The sequence below is a fragment of the Berghia stephanieae genome, chromosome 1, assembly GCF_034508935.2.
Source record: "Berghia stephanieae isolate SIO BIC M18660-M18661 chromosome 1, UCSD_Bste_1.3, whole genome shotgun sequence".
NCBI lineage: Eukaryota > Metazoa > Mollusca > Gastropoda > Nudibranchia > Aeolidiidae > Berghia > Berghia stephanieae.
The window spans coordinates 102814491-102824797 of record NC_088360.1 but is presented as its reverse complement, the minus strand read 5'-3'; the positions used below and the strand labels follow the sequence as shown (position 1 = coordinate 102824797).

The 10307-nt window shown below is 36.2% G+C and overlaps 1 long non-coding RNA gene across 1 annotated transcript; it reads left to right on the top strand.

Moving 5' to 3' along the window:
- The first annotated feature begins 4738 nt into the window (after window positions 1–4738).
- Window positions 4739–9984, top strand: LOC144965049 (uncharacterized). Its single transcript, XR_013643966.1, has 4 exons — window positions 4739–4787; window positions 6736–6880; window positions 7821–7920; window positions 9846–9984. It is a non-coding gene; the product is annotated as an uncharacterized LOC144965049 (long non-coding RNA).
- Window positions 9985–10307: the final 323 nt, after the last annotated feature.

Below are 10307 nucleotides of genomic sequence, written 5' to 3'. Positions count from 1 at the left end.
AGTAATTCTTACCAATAACTCCATTTTAAACTCTCAAACACTGACATCAACACATTGCAGCCCTTTTCACCACCCAATGTCTGTCTTTTGTTGTGCTAGCCTGTCAACTTAAAATCAAGTTGCTGTTAGCCTGTGCGGCTATGTGGTCTAGTGGTATGACACTCGCTTTCGGATCGGAAGGTCCTGGGTTCGAGCCTCGGCGCATAGTTGAGTCCTTGGAAAAGGCTCTTAACTCACATTCTGTCACCGTAGTCAGGTGTAAAATGAGTACCTGGCCGTAAACAGCGTTGTCTCTGTCCGAAAAACTATAATATCGCCTAACAGGCGTCATGTCCCGTCCTACATGTTAAATGTTGCTGTTGACCAGGGAACCCTTGTAAAGCGCTTTGAGCACATTTAGTGGATATTGCGCTATATAAAGCTCATAATTTATTTTTTTATCCGCCTTGTAATATTTCTGTGAATAAACCAATAATCACTGAGTGTGCGTAATTATAATCACCCCAGGATCATTCCCAAAGAAATCATTTCCCATTAACCAAAAATAAACGTTCTCTGTCTGTCGTTGATAAATTGATTCAATTTACTGTGAACACTTCATGGAGATTTCGAGAACAGTAAAAACACAATACGAGAAATGCAGGAACTTAAATACTTTACAAAATGCCAGAGGTAGGGAACTGTATTCTTTACAATATTATGATTTTGATTGTCCAGGATACTTTCTTATGATGGTTTAAAATGTCTGTTTTGTCATCATGATCGCCATTTCTAATCATATTTCATGCATCTCTTTATGATTCAACACGATGCTTTCGATTCACATAATTTGTTAACAATGTCAATTGGTTGCATCTTTAAAGGATGTTTAAAGGCCAATTGGTCTATTTAACCCTTAATTGTTACCTATCTTTAATTGTTATATTACACGGTTCCAAAATTAGCAATGACTATCCCGCACAAATCTTTGGGCCTCTTTTTCGCTTACGAAGTGCCCGAATTCGCGTCAAAATATGGGACGAAGCCGTTTCGTATATGCTATTTTTAAAAAATTAATTACGACGCTGTTTATCGATGAATATGACTGAAAGTTGGCGCACAGTTAGAAAAAAGGTCATTTTAGATTATGTCAAGCGACAAAACTCGTGCAATTACTAGAAGACCGTTAAAAATAGATTTTTACTCTTTGGAGTAAAATATTTTGAAAACTACCGGGCGTGGAGGTTTTGTCGCTGACAAGGTAATACATGAACATTTCTTCTTTTTGGTTGTAAAATTTCATATGAATATGACGAGTACTTTTCCCGTATTTTACAAAACACCATCCTAATTTGCTCTTCAAGTTTCAATCTTTTAATCCTCTTATTACGCAAGATACAACCAAAAGTCGAAAAAAAATGCCGAAAAAGCGTCCCATATTTTCGCGTTTTTTTCCTCTTTGCGGGTCATCCAAATAAATGACACCTTTGAAACTGCATAACTTGTTTATTTATGAATGGATTTTCAAAATTCAAAAACATTTTTACTCAGTGGAGATAGGGCTTTGATTTTAGACAAAATTTTACCTCAAAAATAGAAAAAAACATTTTTCATAGTCATTGCTACCAAAATATGTTCAATTGAAGTGTGCACAATTCGGATTTGACTTAAATTTTAATGACGTAGATGATGACGTAGGTTCTCAAAATATTGTTCAAATCATATCGAATCCCAGTTTATACAAGAGTAATAGTTTCAAAGCAAGATTAGATTCCAGAAGAGGGGGGAGGGGGGGGGGGGCAAAAGAATAGATATTTATTTTTATGTATGACTCAGTTTCCAAACTCGAAAACACCACCACCCCCATAGTGGTGTCATTGTTATGTATACTAAACCCCCTTCCTTCCCCCTTGCCCTGCTCATAGTTGGTGCAAAACCCTTGTCAAACCTTTTCATTACTTGGCCAAGCCCAGATCGCACACTCGGTATCGGTTCCCTGAGGGGAGGGAACTGGAACCAGGAGACCCATACATACAGATAACATTCATTGAAAAATATCCCTGGGGAACCAATAAATAAAAGCACCGACTTGATTACTACCCAAACAAATCAAATAAAATGTGGGGATAATTTGGCGTAGGGATATTTACGACTGCAGCTTACACATTCAAATGAGGAGATAAAAATCGAATACAGTTATCATGTATATCATAGCTGTATATAACTTTGGGTTTAGACATCACAAACTCAATATCCCATCAAATATATTGCGATATACTTTATCATTGAGATCATCGATGCTATCCACAAAGAGATTCAGACAATATTGCGTAGTCGAGACAGGCTGACTTCTTTTGAAATAATTTTACTTTTGTTCTTTTTGCTTCGTCTGACTTTATTCGGTGAACATATTATTCGATTTTCATCTGACAAAAGTGCCTGCTCAATCCTTATACTTCACAATGACTTGGCTTAGTAGTAAGACATGTATGGAATGACGCGACCATTTTATCATGCACAGAGGAAGAGGCAACTGACTGAATTGTCTCAACCATTTATACCACATCACCACACACACACACACACACACACACACACACGCACACACACATAATAACGGTACAGAAAGATATAGGAATTCTAAATGTTCATATAAAAATTCGTTCATTTTCCATCCTTTTACAAGTTAAAAAAAATATCAGACAAACATTTGACTTTTGACATTTGAATGACAGATATTCATGGAAGAAAGTAATCTATAAAATGTATCAGAAATAAATCTCTATTCATAAACCAAGAAATCAAGTCTACAATTAATAGGATGTAAAAGAATGAATGGACGAGGGTAACAAAAATAAATGATGAGTATTTTTAAGGTTACCGCAACCACTACGGTATGGAATGTTCTGGGTGGTAAAACTGAAAACACTGCAAAAAATGAAATGAATAAGCAATTGCGTAACAACCATAAAGGATACATTCTAGTAAAATTATAGACTTTATGCATATATTTGTTTGAGAGATATAGATCGAAATGTGTAATCATCTATTTTGAAACAGACTATAATCCAGTGTGCATGAGTCATTGCACCTGTAACTCCCGTCATTAAACAAGAGGGTGAATCACAAACCAAACGCATTCACTAAATTGATGCTATGCGTTAAAGTGAAATTCTAAAAACTTCTGTCAGATAAACATATCAACATGCAAAACCATTATAGCCTTAACCGTGTTTAGACTGAGTATTTTATTTTCACTGAGAACTGTTCCCCTCATCTGACGGCCCAAAACAGTAACTGACGTCAACTTCATTCTTTTTATTGATGCTATGAGTTTAAGTAAAATACTCTACAAACATGAATTAACGTACCAATAAACAAAACTGTGTGTAACCTGGTTGATCTGATTGATATAATTAAGGGAGAACTAATCACCAACATGACTGTCTAAAAATAATAACAGAGAGCTGAGTGGAGTCAATTTTGTTCCTTCCATAATTTAGGGAAAACTAATTTCCAATGGCTGTCAAAAAATAATAACAAAGAGTTAAAGGACGCAACTTTGTCCCGTCTATAGATAGTATGCGCTTGGTTACGAAGCTCACAACATTGCCATCCGGAAGTTTAACGGACCAACACACAAAACTAGGAAAACTAACATAAATAATACATTTCTGGGGCTTGACTATTTATACGAATGAACAAAACTCATGAATCACACCCAAAAAATCCTTTTTGGGATGCAATAAAGTATATTATTATTATTATTATTATTATTATTATTATTATTATTATTATTATTATTATATATTATTATTATTATTATTATTATTATTATTATTACTATTATTATTATTATTATTGATAGACAACAATAACCCACAATCGTGAGATAAAAGTCCCGTATGTTTTGGCCCTTGTGAGATGTACTGAAATCACCGATCAAAGGACGTAAGGCTTTGCTAGCTACATTTTGGATTGGACGTTAGTCTTTATATCAAAGTACTCTCAGACAGATTTAACAGACTCAGCTACCCAATTACTGCTGCATGGACAAAAAAAAAATGTCGACTTCACCAGTGATCGAATTCGGTCGATAAAAAAAAAATTTCCCTTTATTCATCCCGCACGGGGAAACTTGTCTCTAGGGCCAATTCTAAGGGAAGACTGGAATAACCCAGGCGTCAGGCGCAGTGTAAAGCCGCAAATCGAGCTAGGGCGAGGTGACTTGCCCAAGGCCACACAGCTCAGCAGCAGCAGATGATTGAACTCGGTACTTTTCAGGTTCGAAGCAAAGACCACGCTGCCTCTTATCGTGTGAAGCGAGTGCTCTATCAACTGAGTCATCGGGATCCAATATATATATATATATATATATATATATATATATATATATATATATATATATATTCAGTGAAGATGAATGTAAACCTTCTATCATATTTCAAAAGACTTCTCACATCATTTTCTGTACATATTTCTAGTGGTTATTATTTGCTTCTCATTTTTAACAGTTCAAAGACCACTTTCGGTTTAATTCTATTTTGACATCAGGAAAATATTAAATAATGACCAGTGTCCAGATAATTACCATCTTTGCGTGACGCAATTATTGTGACCGATCTTCACCGTTCCCGTAATTATTTTGGCCTTGTGGAGTAAATGCAGGAATCATTATCATAATTTGACCTTCATTTTTGATACCAGACTATACCACGTCGAAAGCCAACAACAATTTTTGGTGGTTATAAAAGGAGACATTTTCAAGTTGTACCTCACTCATAACGCCAAGTAGCCATTTGCTCAAGGTGAGTAGTACAGTTATATTGAAAGATTGATTGATAAACAAATAAATATGTATATATTTCATGAATCAATCTATTTTGCTCTCCACTTTAGGTTATAAATAATTAAAGATGAGGGGGTCAATTGAAGATTTGGATTAAATTTTTTCTTATCCAATTATTGTATTTAAAAGTTTTATTTTCTTGCCAATTTGTATGTCTATTGTTTATCGGACCAACACACAAAACGATGTATAATCTTGAACGTTATAGTCTGGTTAATGCAGTTTAGTGAGAATTTCTCATAAACGCGGATGGCAAAAAGCAATAACAAAGACCTGCGTTACGTCAACTTCGTTCAATCTATAGATAGAAAGAAGTTGATGTCACTAAGGTCTTTGTTATTGTTTTTTTTTTGCCACCCATGTTTATGAGTTTTCTCACTACACTGTATTAACTGGACTATTAAAGTTTATGTTATACATAGTTGTGTGTGTTGGTCCGTTATATTTCCGGATCGCAATGTTGTTAGTTTCTTAGCCAAATGCCCAGTATCTATAGAATATAATGAGAATTAATAATCAAAATGGCTGTCTAAAACATTGCCAAAGAGCGTCAACTCAATTTCATCTATAAGTATATTCAATATTAATGCATATCAAATATTTTAGACGGCATGCAATTGTATTTCATACGTTGCTTAACGTCTTGGTATCATCGCTAAATAGGCATTGGCTACGTCTTCTGGGTTATTAGTAAATATTTTATATAACACTTCAGTGTTTGTCGAATATTTCTTGATCCGTCATTGACTTTTGTCGAATTTTCTTGAATCATCATTGCCTGTTGTCGATTTTATCAAGGTCGGCCATTGACTATTGCAAATGATATAGTATGGGTTGATGATAATATGTTTGTAATCTTATGATGAATGGAAATCATCTTCGTCCAAGAATCAGTGACGGATAAAGAGTCATTGTGTTAGAAAAGAAAATATCTACAGACAATCTCATGGCGTCGAACATCCTTGATACGCTCAGCTTTATGTGCTTCTCTCAAAACACAGCATGGACATCAACAATGTATATACAATCTTCCAAGAATGTTTAAAAATGTCAAATCCTGGATGACGTCAAATAGGATAAAACTTTATGACTCTAAACTAAAATCCTAATATTGAGGACAAATAATCAAAGAGATGGTCACATCTATTTCAATATTACTGGCTTCTTATTCCCAAATGTGTGGTTATCATAAGCATTAACAGAAACACAACGACACAATACCACGCCCGTAAAAACATCTAAAATGAATAAAAACCAAATAAGTATATCTTATGCACTTCCAATAGGCGCAAAGTTGAGTCCTTGGGAAAGGCTCTCCCCTCACATTCTCTCACTGCACTCCAGTTTAAAATGAGTACCTGGTCAGAAACAGAGCTGTTGCTGTGGAAAATAAAATTACAAAAGGTGTGATGTGTCGCCTTAAATGTGAAGAGTTACTGTTCTTTACACCCCATGTAAATCCATTTGAGAACACTTTGTGGATATTGCTCTCAAAGCCCCTCTATCCATTTAGGGGTAGATAAGCGTGATAAATGTTTATCATTATCGTTTGTATATTTTAAAAAATCTCAAGTTTTTAAATATATTATATCTGCTTTGGTCCCAAATCGAATATCTTAACCCTCTCCTTACCACCTATTGGAAAATGGTCACATTTGTTACGATGCAACCGTTACTTTTCTCATCCAGATTCCAATTCTTTTTGCTACAGCTATAAAATCTTGACATTCTGTAATAGAGCTCATATTTTCGAACAATATTATGTATGGAATGTGCTTGATGCTTTTCTGTTTGAGTAAGAAATGTCTGTTTTTGTGTTGGGTGGTTGTGAAGTTTTGGGGAAAAGTTATGAAAATGGCGGGTAAGGAGAGGGTTAAAATTCAAAATTATAATTTTTCCCCCTATAGAATTACCAGAGACGCCGTAACCTTCCCATTGAAAATGAAAGCTTCAATCTTGCTGACTGTGACTCTAGTGTACATGGCCGTGGTCATCCAAGCAAGGGCACCACTCATCATGCTCCCAGGGAAGCCCTGTGATCAAGGCGATATTGTAAGTCACGATAATGAAGATTAAAAATAAAATAGATCAATAATTCTACGCTTTTCTAGAATAAGTCCACAGAGGTCCCGAAAGCTCATACGTAAGAGGAATGAGATTGATCTCGGGTGAAGTTGAAATGTGTATTATGACAACCCCCCCCCCCCTACCTGTCCACCCAGCAGGGATTAGGTAGCTGGGTCTCTTAGATCTGGCGGAAAATACGTTGCGTTAGATAAGAGTACTATCCGAAGGGTAGCAGTCAGTTGTTGTTGTCCTTTTCACTCTACAGGACCGAGATAAACTCCGTCTCTGATGGCCTAACTTACTTTTCTCAGAAATAATAACTATTTTACTTTCATTTCGGCCAAAAAAATTCGTCCATCAAATATCGACCGATTAAAATCGCCCTCATCTTTCAGAAACTCTCAAACCGGGGCCAAAAGTTAAAGGATATGCTTGTTCAAAGTTGGGCGACACTGTAAAGCGCTTTTAACACTTTTATGGGATTTTGCGTTATTGATGCTTTGTGGTTTGGTAAATATTCACCTTTTCTGACCACCAAATCTATCGTACCAATATACAAAAGTATGTATAATATTTAATATTTGAAGTCTGAGAGAGGGACTTTAGTGAAAACGAATCACCTAAATGGCTGTCTAAAAACAATTTCAAATAGACGAGTGACGTAAAACTCGAAAGAGAAGAAGAAGAAGAAGAAGAAGAAGAAGAAGAAGAAGAAGAAGAAGTAGAAGAAGAAGAAGAAGGAAGAAGAAGAAGAAGAAGAAGAAGAAGAAGAAGAAGAAGAAGAAGAAGAAGAAGAAGTAGAAGAAGAAGAAGAAGGAAAGAAAGAAAGAAAGAAAGAGATACATTTTACCGCAATATCGAGAAAAGGATGCAAGATGTAACAATAAATCTACAGCTTTGTGCTTTTATTATTATTCTTTCTAAGGTTTACGCCCCAGGTGAAAGGATGCCTACTCCCTCAGACATGCCTTGTTATGTGTGCTACTGTTCTACAACTGGAGGACGAGTCTGTATGAAGGAAGATTGTAAGTAGTAAAATCTGAAAAAGAAAAGTAATGTAAAGTGCGGCTTTGTGGCGTTCAGTTTTGACACTCGCTTATTAACTTAAAGACCCCTGGAACCGGAGTTTATCCCGGGTTCTATGGTGTGTAACGAACAATAGAGATTATTGGCTACCCGCCACTGTTGTGTGGACGGAGGGTCTCGTTGTGAGCGACACAAAGGTGAGTCCTGTAAAAAACAAAGGCTCTTTTTTCTTATAGTGTCACCACATTCACGTGTAAAATGAGTAACCAGACTAGTCGTAGAAAATGCTAAATGTTATTTTTTTAAAATTCCAAACTTTTCCAAGCATCACTTTTTCTGTAAAATGTTCATAAAAATGGAAACAAATTGTACTTTTCTTACACTGCTGCTATAAGCTATGTCTTTAAAAAAAAAGAAATGCAACTTTAAAAATGTGAACATTTAAGTGAATTTGTGTTAATTGATCTATAAAATAGGTATACTTCAATGAGATTTTTTTTATAAAAACGTCGAGTCTGGTCTCGTGCCCATTCAGTTAGTGTGCTCGTAGTAGTCGTAGGAAGTCTCGAGCCAATCTTTAAATTCGTCATTCGCAGTTGAGGACAGCTCGAAATCTCCCTCCCGTCTCGTCACAGTAAAATTATGTGGTCTGCTGTCTCTCGCATTCCCTGACACTGGGGACAGTCGGCTGACTCCCTCAGACCCCATCAATGCATGTTTGCAGCAGACCTGCCGTGGCCTGTCAGTACTCGGTTTGAGGCGACCCACTGTTTTCGATTGCCATCCCTGAAGCCTGGCATAAATTCCGTTGGGTCTTTGATTGATTACCCACCTCCCTCGGGCATGGTATTTGTCCAATATTCTCTCCAGGCTTCCCCAATATCGAAGTTTTTCAGTTCTGAGTGGTAGAAAGACTTTCTGGAGTCAATGTGCGGACTGTCGTAAAATTGAATATCTCCTTATAGCTATTCTGTAAAACAAAACTTCTTGGTCTGTGTCACACAACTCTACGTGGCTACCGTTTTTGGTGTTCTACTAGTCAATCGAAGTTATGAAATGCCAAGAAGTTTTTTTTCTTCCAAAATTAGGATCATTCTATGTTATGACACTCACCGCACTAACTGAAGTCCAGGACTTTGTTCCATCAATTCAACTAATGAGTGGATGCCGTGTCTTGTTTGGGGGGAATGTAGGAACATTGTCAAGCTGCTGTTCTCTGAACTAAAACATGTTTTAAAAATAATATTGGCCAGAAAACACATCCTTTGAAGATTGATCGATTAAATTGAGTCTCATAACGTCGAAAACATTCAAATCTTGAACGACTTCATGTTGCATATTAGGCGCCTTTCTTGTAAGTCTATATTCAAAATTTGGCATTGACTATAATCAGGCATCCATTTGCATGTAGTCGTGTAGGGTTAGATAAGAAACAAACAAAAATGCTAAACACTTCTAATTATGCCTCACCCCTCGCTGGACAGAGGAAATGTAAAATGAAATAAAATACACATCACAAATGTTTACACTCCAAAACTAAAATGCTATTATAAAAAGATGTGTTTTCTTGAATATATACAGAGTTGGTGAGTCTCTGGCTACCACCTTTACCCCCTCCCCCCACGATGTGTAAAGGTACTTATTATTAAAGGCGCTATGACCCAGACCCTTTGCCATTATAGCCAGCGACAAGGTCATTGATCACAAGATTATGGTCATTTTAACAGATCGATATTTGAAGAAAGATTTTTCTGGCCAAAATTGTACACATGCCTTTTCAGACTTTGGCATGATTTTGTTGCTTCAAATTAAATTTTGATTAAGATTTACATTTGTGATGGGGATAATTATTAAGGATAACTCAAATGTCGTTTGTATTTCTTTTCTCGAATCCTTCGATTAACTGCTATTATTCTCTCCCCAGGTTCCCTGACTGGCGATGCGTAAAATGGAATAAATGTAAATTTTCAAATACATGCTAATTAATTTAGCTAACGTCCGGCTCGTTGTTAAATTACTGTTTTATGATACTGTAATAAATGCATTGCTTACCATAAATATAACTTGAATTTGAATTGCTTGAATTGAACATAAATCATTTATTTTACCTAATGGCTTTACTCACTATGTTATAATTATGAAGGAGATGCCCTTGTACAAACTTTTTGCGTCTAAGGTGTCTAGTGGTATAACACTCGCCTTCGGAACGGAACATCCAAGGGTCAAGTCCCGCTCCAAACGGCGCGTATTTGAGTCCCTGGAAAAGGCTCATTACTCACAATATCTCACCGTACTCAGATATAAAATGAGAACCTGGACCATAACACCGCTGTCTTTGTCCGAAAAGATGCAATATCGCATGACAGCATGTCTCGTCCTACATGTT